The 21,028-nt window shown below is 39.6% G+C and overlaps 1 protein-coding gene, 1 non-coding gene and 1 pseudogene across 7 annotated transcripts in view; 1 reads left to right on the top strand and 2 right to left on the bottom strand.

Annotated features, from left to right (window-relative positions):
- TTBK2 (tau tubulin kinase 2) overlaps window positions 1–21,028 on the bottom strand; it is a 162,601-nt gene that overhangs the window by 64,088 nt on the left and 77,485 nt on the right. The window lies entirely within an intron of this gene.
- LOC111561043 lies at window positions 3,098–3,200 on the bottom strand. Its single transcript, XR_002743413.1, has one exon. It is a non-coding gene; the product is annotated as a U6 spliceosomal RNA (small nuclear RNA).
- LOC102900325 lies at window positions 6,534–7,110 on the top strand (annotated as a pseudogene).

The raw sequence follows: 21,028 nt of genomic DNA, 5'->3' as shown, positions 1-21,028 counted from the left end.
CTTCCCTTTTTTAAGAGTTTCATTTTTTTTTTTTTAACGTTTATTTATTTCTGAGAGAGAAACAGAGTGTGCGTGCAGGGGAGGGGCAGAGAGAGAGGGAGACACAGAATCCGAAGCAGGCTCTGGGCTCTGAGCTGTGAGCCCAAAGCCTGACATGGGGCTCAAATGAATAGTGAGATCATGACCTGAGCCGAAGTCAGATGCTCAATTTGACTGAGCCACCCAGGTGTCCCTGACTTCATTTTTAAGTAAACTCTGTAACCAACATGGAGCTTGAACTCACAACCTCAAGATCAAGAGTCACATGCTGACTCTCTTGACCAAGCGCCCCTCTCTTCCCTTTTTAATTACTCCTTTTTGTTTTTTTCTTAAGCTGTAACTATTTTAAAAATAGTCTTTGTATTTATTTTTTTAAGTTTTTTTTTAACGTTTATTTATTTTTGAGACAGAGAGAGACAGAGCATGAATAAGGGAGGGTCAGAGTGAGAGGGAGACACAGAATCCGAAGCAGGCTTCAGGCTCTGAGCTATCAGCACAGAGCCTGACGCGGGGCTCGAACTCACGAGCTGTGAGATCACGACCTGAGCCGAAGTCGGACGCTTAACCAACTGAGCCACCCAGGCGCCCCTGTATTTATAACAATTTCGGTAATCAAAAGTTCCTGCAATATATTTAGATCTCCTTTCTTTTCTTAGCTGCCATTCATTGACAATCATAGTCGGTAGATCTCAATATTTTCCTAAGACATTCATGACTGACAGGAATATTTAATATTCTCAATTTGATAGAACTCTGAGGTCAGAGATTCCTTTTCTAAACAAAGAATGTGTAGGATTATATATGAAAGCCTACCATCAATCTTTTTCACTAAATAACATTTCACTGGCTATACTTTTATTCATTACCTGACAAGAGCCTTCACTAACAAAAATGTTTTTGTAGCACGTACTTTTGCCCAGTTATTTTAATTCCAGTAACTGTCAGGATAAAAATCCCCAGAGTTATTACCACACTCTGCAGTCCAGTCCACAGTTAATCAGACATCTAGATGTCCCCTAACAGATTCTAGCCAAGACAAACCCAGGGGATCCTTTCCAGTTAAGAGCACCCCTGACCTTGCTTCTGCCATGAAAAAGTGAGAGCTAAAGACAGATCAGCTGTATAGAAAGATCTTGATGTGTGACTCATCAAAGAAATAATGCCAGGTCAATAAAAATGCAAATTTTTATATAAAGCAGAAAAGACAACTCAACCCACCTGGGGAAAACAGCCATATATACAACTAATTCTAATTTAAAGCAGATTATAATGAACATTATTAGCAAAGTACAACGAGCTATGAAAAAGCCTAAGAGTGGTAAGGATTAGTTCCATTTGGAGAAAGGGAAGAAAGAAAAGTCCCGCTGAAGAAGAAAGTCTTAAGAATAAGGCAACATTTGGGGCGCCTGGGTGGCTCAGTCGGTTGGACGTCCGACTTCAGCTCAGGTCATGATCTCGCGGTCTGTGAGTTCGAGCCCCGCGTCGGGCTCTGTGCTGACAGCTCAGAGCCTGGAGCCTGTTTCGGATTCTGTGTCTCCCTCTCTCTCTGACCTTCCCCCGTTCATGCTCTGTCTCAAAAATGAATAAATGTTAAAAAAAAAAAATTTTTTTAAAAAGAAGAGGCAACATTTAATGGGGCCTTAAAATAGATGATCTCTTCAAATTTCCCTAATTAACGGCAATTTAGCAATATCTATCAAAATTACAAATGCATGCATTCTCTTTGACAAAGCCATTTCACTTCTGGAAATTTATTTTATAGATATACTTGCATATGTACAAAAATAACGGATGTAAGACATTCGTTCACTACATTAATGTTTGTGATAGCAAAAGACTGCAAGCAACCCTGATGTACATAAATAGTGGACTGATTAAATAAATTACAGTACATATTTAAAATGGAATATACTTTGCAGCTGCAAAAAAAGAAGGAAGAAGTCCTATATCCTCACATGGGAATATCTCCTAGATATACTGTGGGGAAAAAAGACAAGTGTAAAATATACATCACATTACCTTTTGACTCAAAAAGAGAAAAATGAGAATATATATTCATATTTATTATATATGCAAAAAGAAATTCTGGAAGAATACATTTAGGAAATAGTAACAATATAGCTACCTATATTGTTGGTTGGAAAGAGGGATAAGGGCAGTATAGAAAATGAGTACATTTGGGAGAGCAGAGGTAAAGTAGGAGATTTGTTTCATGGTTTACCTTTTAGTTTTTTCTGAGTCAGGTTTATTAAGGTATAATTGACACAGTTAAATCCAAACTTTAGGTATACACAGTTCTATGAGTTTTTAAAGATACACAGGCATGTAACTACCACTGCAGTCAAGGCATAGAGTATTTCTATCACCCCTAGAGTTCCCTTAAAGGCTGTAGTCAGTCCCTTCCCCTCCATTCCCAGTCTCTGGCAACCTCTGATTTCTGTCTCTCACAAGCATTTAGAATCATCTTTTTAGGTTAACTGCTGGGTAGTAATGTCTTACTGTGGTTTTAATGTGCATTTCTCTGATAACTAAAGATGTTCACCATTTGCTACTGTAAGTGTCTCTTCTTTGATGAAAGGTCTATACAAATCTTTTGCTCATGTTTATTCATTTATTATTGAGTTGTGAAAATTGTTTATATATTCTGGATATAAGTCCTTTGTCAGATGTGTGTTCTGAAATATGTTTTCCTACTCTGTGACATGTCTTCTCATTTGCTTAATAGTGTCTTTCAAAAAAGGGTTTAACCTTGGGGCGCTTGGGTGGTTCAATTGGTTAAGTGGCTGACTTTGGCTCAGGTCATGATCTCGCAGTTCATGAGTTCGAGCCCTGCATCAGGCTCTCTGCTGACAGCTCAGAGCCTGGAGCCTGCTTCAGATTCTGTGTCTTCCTCTCTCTCTGCCCCTCCCCTGCTTGTGCTTTCTCTCACTCTCAACGATAAATAACAAAACATTTAAAAAGGGGGGGGGGGTAACTTTGATGAATTTTTACCTTATTTTTGCACCATATAAATACATTATCTCTTAAAAATTATATTTAAAAACATCCTTTTTCTAAAAAAAATATGTAAAGCTTCATGAATTTACATGTTATCCTTGCACAGGGGCCATGCTAATCTTCTCTGTATCGCTCCAGTTATAGTATATGTGCTGCCAAAGCGGGCATTATTTACATCTTTCAAGAAAAAAGTGAGAGTGGTTAACAACCTAAGAGCATATAACTACCTAGATATTTGGATGAAAGTGAAAATGAAAAAGAAAAAGTTGGACGTTGAAAATCTGAACACCTTACAACAGGAAGAAGGAAAAGCATTTTAAGTAAAAAGAACACTGTGAACAATGCAAAATGGGAGCAAAGTACTGTGTGTGTCAGGCAGTGTCTGATATGGATGGCGCAAATGGTAAGAGAAAATAATGGAATATAGGTTGGAATCAGGTAAAGGATGGACTTGAATGTCATATTAAGGTGTTTGGTTTATAACATGCAGGCCAATGGAATTCATAAAAAATTTTAAGTAGGGACGGGACATGATCAGGAAAGTTCTTGGGATGTTTACTCTGCTGGAGGTAAAAAGAACAGACTGGAAGGAGGAGGTGGGGAGACCAGCAAGGAAACTCTTTTAATAATCCAAACAAAGAAACCACAAGAGTACTACAAGCACAGAACAATGTGAATGTGAAGGAGGGAATGAACGTCAGAGACAAAATGAGCTCCGGGGAGAATAAATCTAGAAGGAGAAGGGAAGAACTGGAGAAATGAGCCCAGACCTATTGCTAACCAAAGGGAAGAGATCAGAGAGTGGGTGGAAAGCATGCAGAACTATGTAATATAGCCCCCAATGGAAGAAAATAGCTGAAATTGTGGGGTGCTAACAGAGAAATGGACTCTCAAAAATTTTGTTAAGTAGGTCACTATAACCCTAGGCACTAGAAGTTTCAACTGAAGAGCAGAAAGGAAGCAGGAAAACAAGCCATTGCAAGAGTTGAGATACAAAGGATCAACATGAGACCCAGATGGAGTGAGGAAATTAAGGCATACTTCAAATCAGGAAGAAACAATAATGAACATGACGATTCAAATTATTAAGTAAACAAAAGTTCAACTCTGAAGCTGTATGGAACAGAATACTGTAAATGTATGCAGCTCAGGACTTCTATGTGCCTCACACATCCCTATTCAATGTAACTATTACATCTCAAAGTTAAATAGTAGAGTTAAATAGTAGAGGGTCTCAAAAGCAACCATATAAACAACTCACTAGTAGTGCAACAGAGACTAAACATCATTCCTGTTGTAATGCATTCTGATCTGATGGTCCTATACTAAGGATACTATTACTAAGTATGGTAAATAATTTATATTTATGTTTTGAGGGAATTTCCTTGTGGTGATGGAATAGTTTTGTATCCTACATTGTATACGTGTATCTATGGATACAATAGATTGTATACAATAGATTATAGATATAATAGATTGTGTCCACATATTGTGTATTGTATCCATAGATTGTGGTGTTGGGTGTACAAATCTATACATGTGATAAAGTTTCACATACTCTCTTCCCTCATGTAAAAAAAGAAAAAAAATAGTGAAAGCTGACTCAGGTCAGATCTGATAATTGTATACCAGTATCTCCTTCCTAGTTTGGACAACATACTACAATTATGTAAGATATTATCACCAGGAGAAACTAGGTGAAGGCCATATGACAACTGTACTATTTTACAATAGCTCCCTGAATCTGCTCCATACTCCAAAACAAGTACTGTCAGGTCTACAAAAGAGAGAAGATTTAATACAAATTTTAGAATGGAGGTTATGTGTAGAGCTGCAATGGCCAATAAAATAGCAACCTAAAACTAAACAAAATTTAAGGGGCACCTGGGTGGCTCAGTCCATTGAGGTCTGACTCTTGATTTCAGCTCAGGTCATGATCCCAGGGTTATGCGATGATTGGGCCCTGTGTCAAGCTCCTTGCTGAACATGGAGCCTGCTTAAGATTCTCTCTCCTCTCTCTCTCTCTCTCTCCCTCCCTCTCTCTCAACTCCCTCCCTCTCTCTCTCCCCCTCATCCCTCTCCCCCATTCTGTCTCTCTCAATTAAAAAACAACACAGAGAGAAAATTAATAAATGAAATTTAAAATTCAGTCCCTCACTTGCTCTGGCCACATTTCAAGCGCTCAACAGCTCCATGTAGCTAGTGGCTACCATATGAGTATAGATACAGAACATTTCCATCCTCGCAGTAACTTCAATTAGACCATACTGCTTGAGGGAAAAAAAGGGGTGGGATGTAAGGTGGTAATAAGATATTTCTTAACATAGATGGAGGCCACAGATGTTTTAATATTCTTCCTTAAAATTTTTATGTTTTTTTTTTTACATTCTTCTGGAACACATATGGCAAGACAAAATCAAAATACTGATTTTTGCAGATAACATGACAGCATACCTAGAAAATCTAAGTGTTTCAACTTAAGTTTCTTAAAAGGAATGAATAAATTAAACAAAATTGTACTACATAAAACAAATCTACAAAAGCAACTTTTGATTTGATATTAGTGGAACAATATGAGAAAATGATTTCAATCATAATCATGATCCAAAAAGTATGAAATTAATTTTATTTGAGACTTAAAGAAAACTATGAAAATCTTACTGAAATCTTAAAAGGAACCAGCTAGTGATATGTAAATAAAGGGAAAGTTCATTCCTCACACAGCCCGAACTATGTTCACCCACAATAATGTTCTCTCAGTTCTCTCCTCTTGCTCTTTCACAGTGCCAACCAGATCCTCACCCAGGTTAAAACCAACTCTCAGACTAACCTGTAAATCTAAACAAGCAATTAAAGGTGTCTGGAGAAAAACAAACAACTGTCCTGACAACCTCCCTTTAAATTGCCATAACACTCAAATGAGCTTTCAGCACAGGCCAGCAATCTATTTTGCTGATGCTAGCTTCCCTCTCTCCCTCTCCATGGTAACTATTATTTCACTTGTCCTCTTCTCTCCTCAAACTCCAACACCATTCTGCACTCCCAGCAAAAGGCCTTGCCTCTTTCTGCACTGAGAAAATAAAAGCAATGAGAGAACTTCAACTTCCCACCACCAAACCTAAATGCTTCCCTGTATCTGTCTCCACTTAATTCTGCCTTTTCTCAGTTACAATGGATAAAGTGTTCTTGCTCTTAAAGAATGGGCTAACCCCATCATTTGTGCCCAGGTTCCTTTCCTTGATGGCTATGCAAGAATGTGGCTCCTTGAATTATTCTTCCTCTGTCCTACATTATCATTTTTTTTCATGTCTCCTAGAGCATTACCATCAGTACACAAGCAGGCTATAATAACTGCCATTAAAAAAAAAAAAAGAATAAACTAAGGAAGGATTTTACTTCCCTTTCAGCCCCTTTCCTGTTTTACCACTCTTCTTTAAAAGAAAAAAAAAAAAAAAAAAAAAAAAAGAACCAGCTCTTCCCATAGCGGCCTAAGGTGATCTCTGACAACGGCTCACTATTCACTTGATCCAGAAAACTCTACACAATCATGCAAATCAAAAAGTACAAATCTTCGTGTCCACTTTAAGAATACACATGAAACTGCCCAGGCCATGAAGGGTATGCATATCCAAAAAGCCACCAAGTATCTCAAAGATGTCACTTTGCAGAAGCAATGTGTGCCATTCTATCACTATACTGGTGGAGTTGGTAGGTATGTCCAGGCCAAACAGTGGGGATGGACACAGGGTTGGTGGCCCAAAAAGAATATGGAATTTTTACTGCACAGGCTTAAAAATGTGGAGAGTAATAGTGAACTTAAGGATTTAGATGTAGATCCTCTAGCCATTGAACAAATCCAGGTGAACAAAGCCACCAAGATGTGGTGTAGAACTTACAGGGCTCACGGTCAGATTAACCCATATGTGAGCTCTCTCTGTCACACTGAGATAATCCTTACTGAAAAAGAGCAAATAGTTCCTAAACCAGAAAAGTTTTCACAGGAAAAAAAGCATTTCCCAGAAGAAACTGAGGAAATAAAAACTACGGCCTGGGAGTAAATTCTACATAAAATAAATGCAAATAAAAGTAAAAACAAAAAAAATTTTTAAATCTAAAAAAATAAACTCCTCCAGAAAATTGTCTATACTCCCTTTCTCTATTTCTCCCCAATCCTCTCTTTAACCCACTCCTATTAAGTTTTCATTGTTCTACAAACCTATTCTAATGAAAGTCACAAAAAGGTTTCATCTTGCCAATCCAGGTCAGTTCTCAGTTCCCACCTTACTTGACCTATCTGTAGCATCCGGGATAGGACAGCACCAGGTGGGCGATGACCACCTACATATATGAAGCACTTTCTTCACTTAACTCCCAAGATACCACACTGATTTTCCTCCCCCCCCCCCAACCTTTTTTTAATGTTTATTTTTGAGAGAGAGACAGACAGACAGAGCACAAATGGGGGAGGGGCAGAGAGAGAGGGAGACAAAGAATCCAAAGGAGGCTCCAGGGTCTGAGCTATGAACACAGAGCCTGATGGGGGCTTGAACTCACAATCCATGAGATCATGACCTGAGCCGAAGTCCGACACTCAACCAACTGAGCTACCCAGGCGTCCCTGATTTTCCTCCTACCTCATTGGCTGATTCTCCTTCCCACTCTTCTGGGCTAGCTCATAGTTTTCTCTTTTTTTAAGTTTGTTTATTTTGAGAGAGAGAAAAAGCAAGGGACAGCATGCACACGAGTAGGGGAGGGAGAGAGAGAGATGAAAAAGAGAATCCCAAGCAGGCTCCACACTGTCAGCACAGAGCTGGGCACAGGTCTCCATCCCACAAACCATTTGAGTTCATAACCTGGGCTAAAATCAATAGACCCTCAACTGACTGAGCCACCTCGGTGCCCCTCACAGTTCTTTTCTACCCATCATCCAGTTGCCAAAGTAACCAGTGGCTCAGACTTTTATCTAGCTATACGGGCTCCTGAGCTATCGAATCTCATTCCACTTTCTTCTTTTATATTGATGATTATATAATATTTCTCCTTTAATCTGTTTTTTTAATATAATTTATTGTCAAGTTGGCTTACATACAACACCCAGTACTCCTCCCAACAAATGCCCTCCTCAGTGCCCATCACCCACTTTCTCCTCTCCCCCAGCCCCCATCAACCCTCAGTTTGTTCTCAGTTTTTAAGAGTCTCTCATGGTTTGCCTCCTTCCCTCTCTATTTTTTCTCCTTCCCTTCATCCGTGGTCTTGTGTTAAGTTTCTCAAGATCCACGTGTGAGTAAAATCGTATGATATCTTTCTCTGACTTACTTCATTTAGCACAATACCCTCCAGTTGCATCCACATTGCTGCAAATCACATGATTTTATTCTATTACATTGTCAAGTAGTATTCCATTGTACATATAAACCACATCTTCTTTATCCATTCTTCAGTTGATGAACATTTAGGATCTTTGCATAATTTGGCTATTGTTGAAAGCGCTGCTATAAACATTGGGGTACATGTGCCCCTATGCATCAGCACTCCTGTATCCCTTAGGTAAATTCCTAGCAGTGCTATTGCTGGGTCATGGAGTTCTACTTTGAATTTTTTGAGGAAACTCCACACTGTTTTCCAGAGTAGCTGCACCAGTTTGCATTCCCACCAACAGTGCAAGAGGGTTCCCATTTCTCCACATCCTTGCCAGCATCTATAGTTTCCTGATTTGTTCATTTTAGCCATTCTGACCAGTGTGAGGCAGTATCTCACTGTGCCTTTGATTTGCATTTCCCTGATGAGTGAAGTTGAGCATCGTTTCATGTGTCTGTTGGCCATCTGGATGTCTTCTTTAGAGAGGTGTCTATTCATGTCTTCTGCCCATTTCTTCACTGGATTATTTGTTTTTTGGGTGTGGAGTTTGGTGAGTTCTTTAGAGATTTTGGATACTAGCCCTTTATCCGATTTTCATTTGCAAATATCTTTCCCCAATCTATCAGTTGCCTTTTAGTTTTGTTGACTGTTTCCTTTGCAGTACAGGAGCTTTTTATCTTGATGAGGTCCCAATAGTTCATTTTTGCTTTTAATTCCCTTGCCTTTGGAGATGTGTCAAGTAAGAAATTGCTGCAGCTGAGGTCAAAAAAGTTGTTGCCTGCTTCCTCTTCTAGGGTTTTGATGGTTTTCTGTCTCAGATTTAGGTTTTTCATCTATTTTGAGTTTATTTTTGTATACAATGTAAGAAAGTGGTCTAGTTTCATTCTTCTACATGTTGCTGTCCAGTTCTCCTAGCACCATTTGTAAAGAGACTGTCTTTTTTCCAATGGATACTCTTTCCTGATTTGCCAAAGATTAGCCATATACTTGTGGGTCCAATTCTGCGTTCTCTATTCTATTCCACTGGTCTATGTGTCTGTTTTTGTGCCAATACCATATTGTCTTGATGATTACAACTTTGTATTAGAGGCTAAGGTCTGGCACTGTGATGCCTCCCGCTTTGGTTTTCTTCTTCAGTATTACTTTGGCTATTCAGGGTCTTTTGTGGTTCCAAACAAATTTTAGGATTCTTTGTTCTAGCTTTGAGCATAATGTGGGTGCAATTTTGATTGGGATTACACTGAATGTATAGATTGCTTTGGATAGTATTGCCATTTTAACAATATTTATTCTTCCAACCCATGAGCATATGGGATATTTTTTTTAATTTAATTTTTTATTTTAAAAATTTTCCATACAAATTAGCATATAGTGCAACAATGATTTCAGGAGTAGATTCCTTAGTGCCCCTTGCTCATTTACTCCATCCTCCCTCCCACAACCCCTCCCATAACCCTCAGTTTGTTCTCCATATTTATGAATCTCTTCTGTTTTGTCCTCCTCCCTGTTTTTATACTATTTTTGTTTCCCTTCCCTCATGTTCATCAGTTTTGTCTCTTAAAGTCCTCATATGAGTAAAATCATACGATTTTTGTCTTTCTCTGACTGACTGATTTCACTTAGCATAATACCCTCCAGTTCCATCCACATAGTTGCAACTAGCAAGATTTCATTCTTTTTGATTGCTGAGTAATACTCCATTGTATGTATATACCACTTCTTCTTTATCCATTCATCCATCCATCGATGGATATTTGGGCTCTTTCCATACTTTGGCTATTGTTTGTAGTGCTGCTATAAACATGGCGGTGTATGTGTCCCTTCGAAACAGCACACTGTAACCCTTGGATAAATGCCTAGTAGTTCAATTGCTGGGTCGTAGGGTAGTTCTATTTTTAGTTTTTTGAGGAACCTCCATACTATTTTCCAGAGTGGCTGCACCAGCTTGCATTCCCAAGCATAGGGAATGTTTTTCCATTTCTTTGTGTCTTCTTCAATTTCCTTCATAAGCTTTCTATAGTTTTCAGCATACAGATGTTTTACATCTTTCATTAGGTTTATTCCTAGGTATTTTATGGTTCTTGGTGCAATTGTAAATGGGATGGGTTTCTTGATTTCTCTTTCTGTTGCTTCATTATTGGTGTATAAAAACACAACTAATTTCTGTACACTGATTTTGTACCCTGCGAATTTGCTGAATTAATGTATCAGTTCTAGAAGTTTTTCGGTGGAGTCTTTCGGGTTTTCCACGTAGAGTATCATGTCATCTGCAAAAAGTGAAAGTTTGACTTCTTCTTTGCCAATTTTGATGCCTTTTATTTCATTTTGTTGTCTGACTGCTACGCTAGGACTTCCAACACTACGTTAAACAACAGCGGTGAGAGTGGACATCCCTGTTGAGTTCCTGATCAGGGGAAAAGCTCTCAGTGTTTCTCCATTGAGGATGATATTAGCTGTGGGCTTTTCATATATGGCTTTTATGATGTTTAAGTATGTTCCTTCTATCCCGAATTTCATGAGGGTTTTTATTAAGAAAGTATGTTGTATTGGGGTGCCTGGGTGGCTCAGTCGGTTAAGCAGCCAACTTCAGCTCAGGTCATGATCTCGTGGTCCATGAGTTCAAGTCCCACGTCAGGCTCTGTGCTGACAGCTCACAGCCTGGAGCCTGTTTCAGATTCTGTGTCTCCCTCTCTCTGACCCTCCCCCATTCATGCTCTGTCTCTCTCTGTCTCAAAAATAAATAAACGTTAAAAAAAATTTTTTTAATTTTTTTTTTCAACTTTTTTTTTTTTTTTTTTTTTTGGGACAGAGAGAGACAGAGCATGAACGGGGGAGGGGCAGAGAGAGAGGAAGACACAGAATCGGAAACAGGCTCCAGGCTCTGAGCCATCAGCCCAGAGCCTGACGCGGGGCTCGAACTCGCAGACCGCGAGATCATGACCTGGCTGAAGTCGGACGCTTAACCGACTGCGCCACCCAGGCGCCCCCCAAAATTTTTTTTTTAAATAAAAAAAAAAAAAAAGAAAGTATGCTGTATTTTGTCAAATGCTTTTTCTGCATCTATTGACAGGATCACATGGTTTTTACCCTTTCTTAAGGTGATGTATCACATTGATTGATTTGTGAATACCGATCCAGCCCTGCAGCCCAGGAATGAATCCCACTTGATCATGGTGAATAACTCTTTTTATATGTTGTTGAATTCGATTTGCTGATGTCTTGTTGAGAATTTTTGCATCCATGTTCATCAGGGATATTGGCCTGTAGTTCTCCTTTTTTGTGGGGTCTCTGTCTGGCTTGGGAATCAAAGTAATGCTGGCTTCATAGAATGAGTCCAGAAGTTTTCCTTCCATTTCTATTTTTTGGAACAGCTTGAGAAGGATAGCTATTAACTCTGCTTAAATGTCTGGTAGAATTCCTGAGGGAAGCCATCTGGCCCAGGGCTCTTATTTGTTGGGAGATTTTTGATAACTGATTCAATTTCTTTACTAGTTATAGGTCTGTTCAAATTTTCTATTTCTTCCAGTTTGAGTTTTGGTAGTGTGTGGGTGTTTAGGAATTTGTCCATTTCTTCCAGTTGTCCAGTTTGTTGGCATATAATTTTTCATAGTATTCTCTGATAAATTGCTTGTATTTCTGAGAGATTGGTTGTAATAACGCCATTTTCATTCGTGATTTTATCTACTTATGTCCTCTCTCTTTTCTTTTCGAGAAGCCTGGCTAAAGGTTTATCAATTTTATTTTTTCAAAAAACCAACTCTTAGTTTCATTGATCTGTTGTTTGTTGTCGTTTTTTTTTTTTTTTATTCTATATTGTTTATTTCTGCTCTGATCTTTATTATTTGTCTTCTTCTGCTGGGTTTGGGGTGCCTTTGCTGTTCTGCTTCTAGTTCCTTTAGGTGTGCTGTTAGATTTTGTATTTTGGATTTTTGTTTCTTGAGATAGGCCTGGATTGCAATGTATTTTCCTCTTAGGACTGCCTTTGCTGCATCCTAAAGGCTTTGGATTGTTGTGTTTTCATTTTAATTTGTTTCCATATATTTTTATTTATTTATTTATTTTTTAAGTTTTTTTTCAACGTTTTTTATTTTTACTTTTGGGACAGAGAGAGACAGAGCATGAATGGGGGAGGGGCAGAGAGAGAGGAAGACACAGAATCGGAAACAGGCTCCAGGTTCTGAGCCATCAGCCCAGAGCCTGACGCGGGGCTCGAACTCCCGGACCACGAGATCGTGACCTGGCTGAAGTCGGACGCTTAACCAACTGCGCCACCCAGGCGCCCCTGTTTCCATATATTTTTAAAATTTCTTCTTTAACTGCCTGGTTGACCCATTTGTTCTTTAGTAGGATGGTTTTTAACCTCCATGCATTTGGAGGCTTTCCAAACTTTTTCTTATGGTTGATTTCAAGTTTCATAGCACTGTGATCTCAACGTGTGCATGGTATGGTCTCAATTCTTTTATATTTATTGAGGACTGTTTTGTGACCCAGTATGTGATCTACCTTGGAGAATGTTCCATGTGGACTCGAGAAGAATGTATATTCTGCTGCTTTATGCTTTTTTTTTTTTTAATCTAAATATATCTATCAAGACCATCTAGTCTAGTATATCATTCAGGGCCATTGCTTCTTTATGGATTTTCTGTCTAGATGATCTGTCCATTGCTGTAGGTGGAGTATTAAAGTCCCCTGCAATTACCACATTCTTACCAATAAGATTGCTTATGTTTGTGATTGTTTTATAGATTTGGGTGCTTCTGAATTTGGTGCATAGACATTTATAATTGTTAGCTCTTCCTGATGGATAGGCCCTGTGATTACTATATAATGCCCTTCTTCATCTCTTGTTACAACCTTTAACTTAAAGTCTAGTTTGTCTGAAATAAGTATGGCTACGCCAGCTTTATTTTGACTTCCAGTAGCATGATAGATGGTTCTCCATCCCCTCACTTTCAATCTGAAGGTGTCCCTAGGTCTAAAATGGGTCTCGTGGAGATAGCAAATAGATGGGTCTTTTTTTTTTTAATCCATTCTGATACCCTGTGTCTTTTGATTGGAGCATTTAGTCCATTTACACTCAGTATTATTATTGAAAGACATGGGTTTAAAGTCATTGTGTTATCTATAGGTTTCATCCTTGCAGTGATGTCTCTTGTCCTTTGTGATCCATGCAACATTTCACTCACAGAGTCCCCCGTAGGATCTCTTTTAGGGCTGGTTTATTGCTGATGAATTCCTTCAGTTTTGTTTGTATGGGAAAACCTTTATCTCTCCTTCTATTCTGAATGACAGGCTTGCTGGATAAAGGATTCTTGGCTGCATATTTTTCCTGTTCATCACATTGAAAATTTCTTGCCACTCCTTTCGGGCCTGCCAAGTTTCAGTAGATAGGTCTGCTACTACCCTTATGTGTCTACCCTTGTATGTTAAGGCTGGTTTATCCCTAACTGCATTCAGAATTATCTCTTTATCTTTGTATTTTGCCAGTTTCACTATGACATGCCGTGCATAAGATCGATTCAAGTTACGTCTGAAGGGAGTTCTTTGTGCCCCCTGGATTTCAGTGTTTGTTTCCTTCCGCAGACTGGGGAAGTTCTCAGCTATGATTTATTCAAGTATACCTTTGGCCCCTTTCTCTCTTGTTCTTCTTCTGAAACTCCTATGATACGGATATTGTTCCGTTTCATTGAATCACTTAGTTCTCTAATTCTCCCCTTGTGATCTAGAATTTTTTATCTCTTTTTCTCAGCTTCCTCTTTTTCCATAATTTTATCTTCTAATTCACCTATTCTCCCCTCTGCTTCTTCTCTCCTCATTGTGACCACCTCTATTTCAATTTGCACCTCATTTATAGCATTTTTAAATTTATCATTACTGTTTAGTTCCTTGATCTCTGCAGCAATAGATTCTCTGCTGTCTTATATGCTTTTTCAAGCCCAGAGATTAATCTTATGACTATTATTCTCAATTCTTGTTCAGTTTTATTGTTTATATCTGTTTTGATCAATTCTTTAGCTGTCATTTCTTCCTGGAATTTCTTTTGAGGAGAATTCTTCCGTTTCGCCATTTTGGCTAGTTTTCTGTCCCTTATGTATTTTAAAAGCTTGTTATGTGCCCTGCTCCTGCAAGCACTACTATATTAAAGAGGGGTCATACACTGTCCAGGGTGTGGCCCTTCAGGAGATGTTTTTTGGAGAGTATTACTTGCTGTCTGTTGTTGTGACTTGGGTTACTTTGTCTCCCTACTTGTGGTGATGCTTTGGACCTCCCACCAGGTGTGCTTTGATTTGTTGAAGTAGCCCTGGAAAGGAAAACAAACAGACAAACAGAAAACAAAAACACACAAACACACAAACAAAAAAAGACAAACAAAAAAACAGAAACACCAGCTACAAGTAAACCACAGGGTGGAGGCAGTGCTGATGAAAGAGGCCTTATCCCATACAAAGAAATGATGGGGGGGGGGGAGGGAAGAAAGAATAAAAATTCACCAGAGAAACTATATGGCTTAATCCAGAGAGAGAGAAAGGAAAATAAAGGAGGTGGGGAAAAAGAAAAAGAAAAGAAAGTTACCCAGACAGATAAACTATATGGCTTAATCCAGAGAGAGAGAAAGGAAAATTAAGAAGAAGGCAGGGAAAAATGAAAGAAGGTAAATTTGTTCAGAGAGAAACAATACAGCTTAATCCAAGACAGAGAAGGGAGAATAAAGAAGGAGGTGTGGAACAGGTATCAAGAGAATGGATTAAATATGTCTGCTGAAACAAACCAACAACCAGAGTAACCAGACTAGAGGGAAGAGACAAGAAAGAGAAAAGGAAGGAACAATGTATCTACATACATTAAACCAGGCAATGCAGCAGGGCAGGTCTGGAGGAGGGGCTGTCTGGTTCCTCAGCGGCTACCCTGCCCCAGTAGATATGCAGTTACCGGCGCGGAGGGGCGTGGTTTGGCGTAGGCTGGTCTCACCTACACTGTGGGTCCTGCTGTCTGATCCCTGAGGCCTCACCTTGGTGGTTTAAGGAGAAAAATGGCGACCCCCCCAGTCTCTCCTCCACAGACCCGGTGTCCCAAACCACTCTGTTTCAGCCATCCTCACTGTGCCACGGGTGTAAATGAAGCAGTTTGTCTCGCTTCCCCAACTCCTATGCCTGGCACTTGGCTGGGATTCAAATTCTTGCTCCCCGGGTTCCAGTACAGGGGAAGCGCCTCTCTGCGCCACCCGATATGTGGTCCCTGGCTGGCGGGAACAAGCGGGCTTTGTCCTGTCCCACAGCACTCCAGGGAGGGGATTGCTTTCTCCTACTGTGGACTGCATCCCTGACCTAGCCACTGAGGCCGGGGCTGGCTCCCCCTCTCCTCAGGTGCGCCATTCCGGCCAGCCAGCCCCAGTCTGGAGCAAGCCCCACAGTTAGAGATTTGATCTTTCTCCGTCCTGGTCTGAGATTTTTCTCTTGTCCAGATACAGTCCTATACTTCCCTAGCCGCTCTTTCTCTTCCTTTTGTCTCTCTGCAGAAGCAGATCCCTGCCCTCCATTCATTTTATCTCTCCCAGTTCGCAATCACGCATCTATGGCCAGTCAGGTTCTTCCAGTGGATTCCTGGGAATACCACTGTTTCTTTTCCTCCCAGACTCTTGGGATTCAAAGTCCTTTGGCTTCAACACTTCTTTGTTTGGGAGAAGAGGGAAGTTCGGATCCTCCTACTACTCTGTGATGTTGGCCCCTCCCTCCTCATTCCACTTTTTAAAACTGCCATTTATTTTTAAATATTGGGAGCAAATGATTTTTTTTTTTTTTTTTTTTAGTCCATTGTTTTCTGGGTGTTGGCCTTATTGAAATAAATTCCTTTCTTGTTTCACCACCACTCTCTGCCTTTGGATTTTTCTCAACAGCCAGTAACTGAATCTGACCTGTTTGGGACCCCTAGAGCCACGTGCTCTTTTAACTCTGAGCCCCAGCTACAACCCCACTCCTAATCAAATGATTCTTAAATTTATATTATCTCCAATCATGATTTCTCCTTTAAGGTATATATTACTATATCATATCACCTTCATGTTATTTCCATCTGAAATCCAAGAGGCATCTCAAACTTAACTTCTAGAAAACAGAATACCAAATCCACTCTTCATCCTTCTTCCCCATTTTGTTATTGGTATGATCATTCATTCAGGACTAAATTTAGTAATCAACCTTGACCCTTCTTTTTCCTTGATATTCCAACATCAACAAATCCAAAACGAAGTTTTGTTAAGTCCATTTTTAAAATATATCCTATGGGCACCTGGATGGCTCAGTCAGTTGAGTATGTCCAACTCTCGATTTGTGTGTCTGTCTCTTGATTTTGGGTCAGGTCATGATCTCATGGACATGGGACATGAGACAGAGCCTCTTTGGGCTCTGTGCTGGGCATGGAGCCTGCTTAAGATTCTCTTTCTCTCTCCCTCTCTCTCTGCCTCTCCCCTGCTTGCACTTTCTCTCAAAAAAAAAAAAAAAAAAAAAAACCTATATCCTAAATATGACCATTTCTTACCACTTTCATTATAGCACCCTAATGCCCTAGGTCCCAGTCACCATCAATGATCAGTGGACCATGGCATTAGCCTTCTAACTTATAACTTTCTGATCTCTTCTTCACAGCCAGAGTGACTTTAAAAAAAAACAAAAAACACATGTTCTAAAAATTGAAAAATGATTATTTAGAACAGAAATGGGAGGGGTGCCTGGGTGGCTCAGTTGGTTAAGTATCTGATTCTTGATTTCGACTCAGGTCTCAATCTTGGGGTCGTGAGTTTGAGCCCCGCATAGGGCTCCACATGGGTGTGGAGCCTACTTTAAAAACAAAAAATTAGGGGTGCCTAGGTGGCTCAGTTGGTTAAGCATCCAACTTCAGCTTGGGTCATCATCTCGCAGTTCGTGGGTTCGAGCCCTACATCTGGCTCTGTGCTGACATCTCAGAGCCTGGAGCCTGTTTTGGATTCTGTGTCTCCCTCTATCTCTGCCCCTCCCCATTCTCACTCTGTATCTCTCTCTCAAAAATAAGTAAACATTAAAAAAATTTTTTAATTTAAAAAAATAGAATAGGGATGGGATTCTAAAAATATATTCAAGATCAATAAACTGTATAGAACCTAAGTTCTTTCCTGCATGCATACTAATTAACACAAGAATATTGATAAAACTGAAGACAGTCTCCTTACAATTTCTAGGCATTGAAATTCTCCTATGGCTATGTTTTAAATATAATCTACCACTGAATATAATTCCACTATGTAGTTACCTTATTGACAGATCATGTACAGAGTATGCAATAACCCTGCTCAAAATTTTCCCAAGGCTTCCTATCGTGTTTGGAATAAAATCCATCTCTTTGCAAAATCAAAGACAATCCAGGGCCAACCAACCTCTTAAACCTCGTCTCTCTCTCCACTTAACCCCTCATCATGCTACACTATGTTGTGCTATAGCTCCAGTGGCCTCCCTGCTTTTCCTTGAACACACCAAACTTACTCTGCCTCAGGGCTTTTGAACTTGCTGTTCCCTTTGCCTGTAACACTCCCTTTCCAGATTATTCACATGGCAATTCACATTGTTCTCATACTTCATTCAATTCTAAACTCAATACCTCCTCAGAAAAGCCTTTTTTAAAAAAACTATTTTTATATATATATGTATTTTTAATGTTTATTTTTGAGAGAGAAAGAACATGCACACGTGCAAGTGTGAACAGGGGAGGGGCAGAGAGAGTGGAGGACAGAGGATCCAAAGCAGGATCCAAAGCAGGCTCCACGCTGACAGCAAAGAGTCCAATGAGGAGCTCGAACTCAATGAACTATGATATAATGACCTGAATGGAAGTCTGACACTTAACCGACTATGCCACCCAGGCGCCCCAAGAAGTCTTTTTTAACTAATACGTCCAAAATAGTCTCCTATCCTCACTGCCCATCACTCTCTATGTCAATATACTGCTTTGTGTTTATTTATAGCATATACTACTACCTAAAATTATGTATATGTTTATCTGTCTTCTCCACTAAAATATAACCTCTAGAATAAGAGCCAAATTTTGGTCTGCTTGTTCACCACTACAGTCCCAGCACCTAGATCCATGCCTCACACGCATTATGTGCTCATTAAATATCTGTTATGTGTGTGAATAAACAATAACCTGGTAATAGTTTAAAAACTAAAAAAAAAAAAAAAAAAGACATCTGGAAAAGAAATGGGATTACAGAAATATACTGAAATCTAGTAAGCTACACAGAACCTAAGTTCTTTACCTGCTTTGCTATCTATTAATGCAAGACCTTCATTAAACTCAAAAAGATTCTTCATAATTTCTAGGCAGGTACATTCTCATGTGCCTATATTTTAAATATAATTTACATTTATGTATACAATTCTAGTTGTATATACTTAGTGTAGCAAATGATTCAAAATTAGCATTTCAACTTCTATACAACTAATTTGCTAGAAATGAAAATCACAATCAGTACCATGTTAAAACAAAACTAAAGGTAAAGAGGAGATATTAGAAGAACTGAACTGTAAGGATGACATTAAAAGGAGTTCCACTTATGATAGGAAAAGATAGGATTAGTAGGCAGAGAGTGAAAGATTAGGACCTGAAGTCCCTGGGTGGGGAAAAATGCATATTTGGAACAATTCTAGGAGTGTCTGATCACAGCAAACCCCCTCACCAGTAAGGTTCCACTTAAGAATGTAACAGACACCATCTACTCCCCCCCAGGTTTCCCTTAGGAATTTGACAAAAGACCTAACTATGACCAATAGCCACCCCTCATACAATAGAATAGAGACAATCAGAAATGGACCACCCAGCACCTAGAACTATGAAGCCAATAAGGGTGGGACCTGAGAGGGAACAGGGGGAAGGGGAAGGCTAACCAAAACCTTATAAAACAAGGACCCTTGCCAATAGTCGGCTGGCATTCACTTTCAAATGGTCCCTTTCTGTAAAGAGAGCTTTCATACTACTCTTACTTTCTAATCTTTACTCTAATAACCTTTTGCCTGCTGGTCACTTTGTGTCCTCCTCTTCATTCTTCAAAGCGGTGAGACAACGAATCCAGGTATTGAGGTAAACAAAAAATCCTGCAATACACTGACCTGATTCCCAGTAAAACTGGTGAAAATTATTTTAAAAACAGCTAAATCTTCTGAAAATGGTCCTTAGAGCAAATAATGAATGAAGAAACATCTATTCAAGAAAACTGAAAATTAAGTAAAAAAGGCTAGAGTCTACGGTACTTGCACCAAAACCACTCCTTCCCTCCCCTCTTCCAGAGCAGAGAGGGCGGTTCCACTCTAGACTGTTGCAACCAAGGACACCAGTCTCCATCCTTTCTCAGTTCCCAGCCAGAGGGCTTTCTTCCCATAGGAGCAGGACTTCAGCATTTCTCAGCTTCTTCCAGCTGTCTGTTGCTGAGGAGGCTAATCCAGGTTAAGTGTGGACAGAGAAGTACAGTTCCTTTCTTGCACCCAGCTTCCACTCATGGAATGGAGGCTCTACCTTGGGTAGGAATGTGTTGCGAATACTGGGGTCCCAACAGCCCTCTCCTGGCTCAGGAAGCAGTGCTTCCATGGCAGGAGAGACAGAGATCTCAGCCTACTGCTCCCATCTCAACCCTAGGGCTCAGCTCCTAAAAAATAACGATGTTACTCAGAAGCTCAGCATAGTCCTCACCCCCAACTCTAGAGCCCTGGCTCAGAGATTTTGCCTGGGGGCAGGAGAAAGGCATGAAAAAAATACCTCTTCCCAAAGGAACTTATTTCATTTGCAACAGTGAAGTTTAAACTGAAGACATTTCTCAAAAATACTGAAGGTTGTGGTGTAGAAAAATGGGAAGAGATTCATGGATCTAATGAAGATAGAGCCTAGGCTACAGGCTGGCCAAGTGAGAAAGAACCAGGGGAATGAGACATCTGGGAGGAGGACTCCTGGGCTCAGACAAATACAAATTCTGACCTCAGAAACTATTCCATTTTAGGAGCCACAATTTGATTAGATTCCTTTGTGGAGGAATTTATGCCCCAAGGCACTATTGTAAACAATAGAGCAATCAGCCAGCAATTAGTGGAGCTTAAAAACTGGGTGTGGTCAGAGAAAGTATAGAAGACAGGCCTACCAATACCACTGTCATTCCAGGGTGACTGTAGGCAGAATGACCCAGAATAACAACAGACTTATACTGAGTGTTGGGAAAAAGGGGGTGGGGGGTGGTGGCAGGGAGAACAGCCTTCACTAAAACAAATCCAGTCATTCACTCAACAAATAAACAAGCAAAATAACAATAACAAGCCTTAGAAAGGAGGACCAGTATCTGAAACTACTAGAAGATATTATCTAAAATGTTCAGTTTCCAACAACAAAGAAAAAAAAAAAACATAAGAAATCAAAGAAACAAGAAAGTATAACCCATACATGGGAAAACAGGCAATAGAAACTGCCTCTGACAGTGAGTAGATGCTGGACTTAAAAGATTTTACAACAGCCATTATAAATATGTTCACAGAACCAAAGCAAAGTAAGGGAAGTATGACAACAACATCGTATCAAACAGAGAATATCAATAAAGACAAATTTTTTTTAAATGAACCAAATGTAA

Source organism: Felis catus, chromosome B3, assembly GCF_018350175.1.
Source record: "Felis catus isolate Fca126 chromosome B3, F.catus_Fca126_mat1.0, whole genome shotgun sequence".
NCBI classification, from domain to species: Eukaryota; Metazoa; Chordata; class Mammalia; order Carnivora; family Felidae; genus Felis; species Felis catus.
This window is presented reverse-complemented; position numbering and strand designations above follow the sequence as displayed.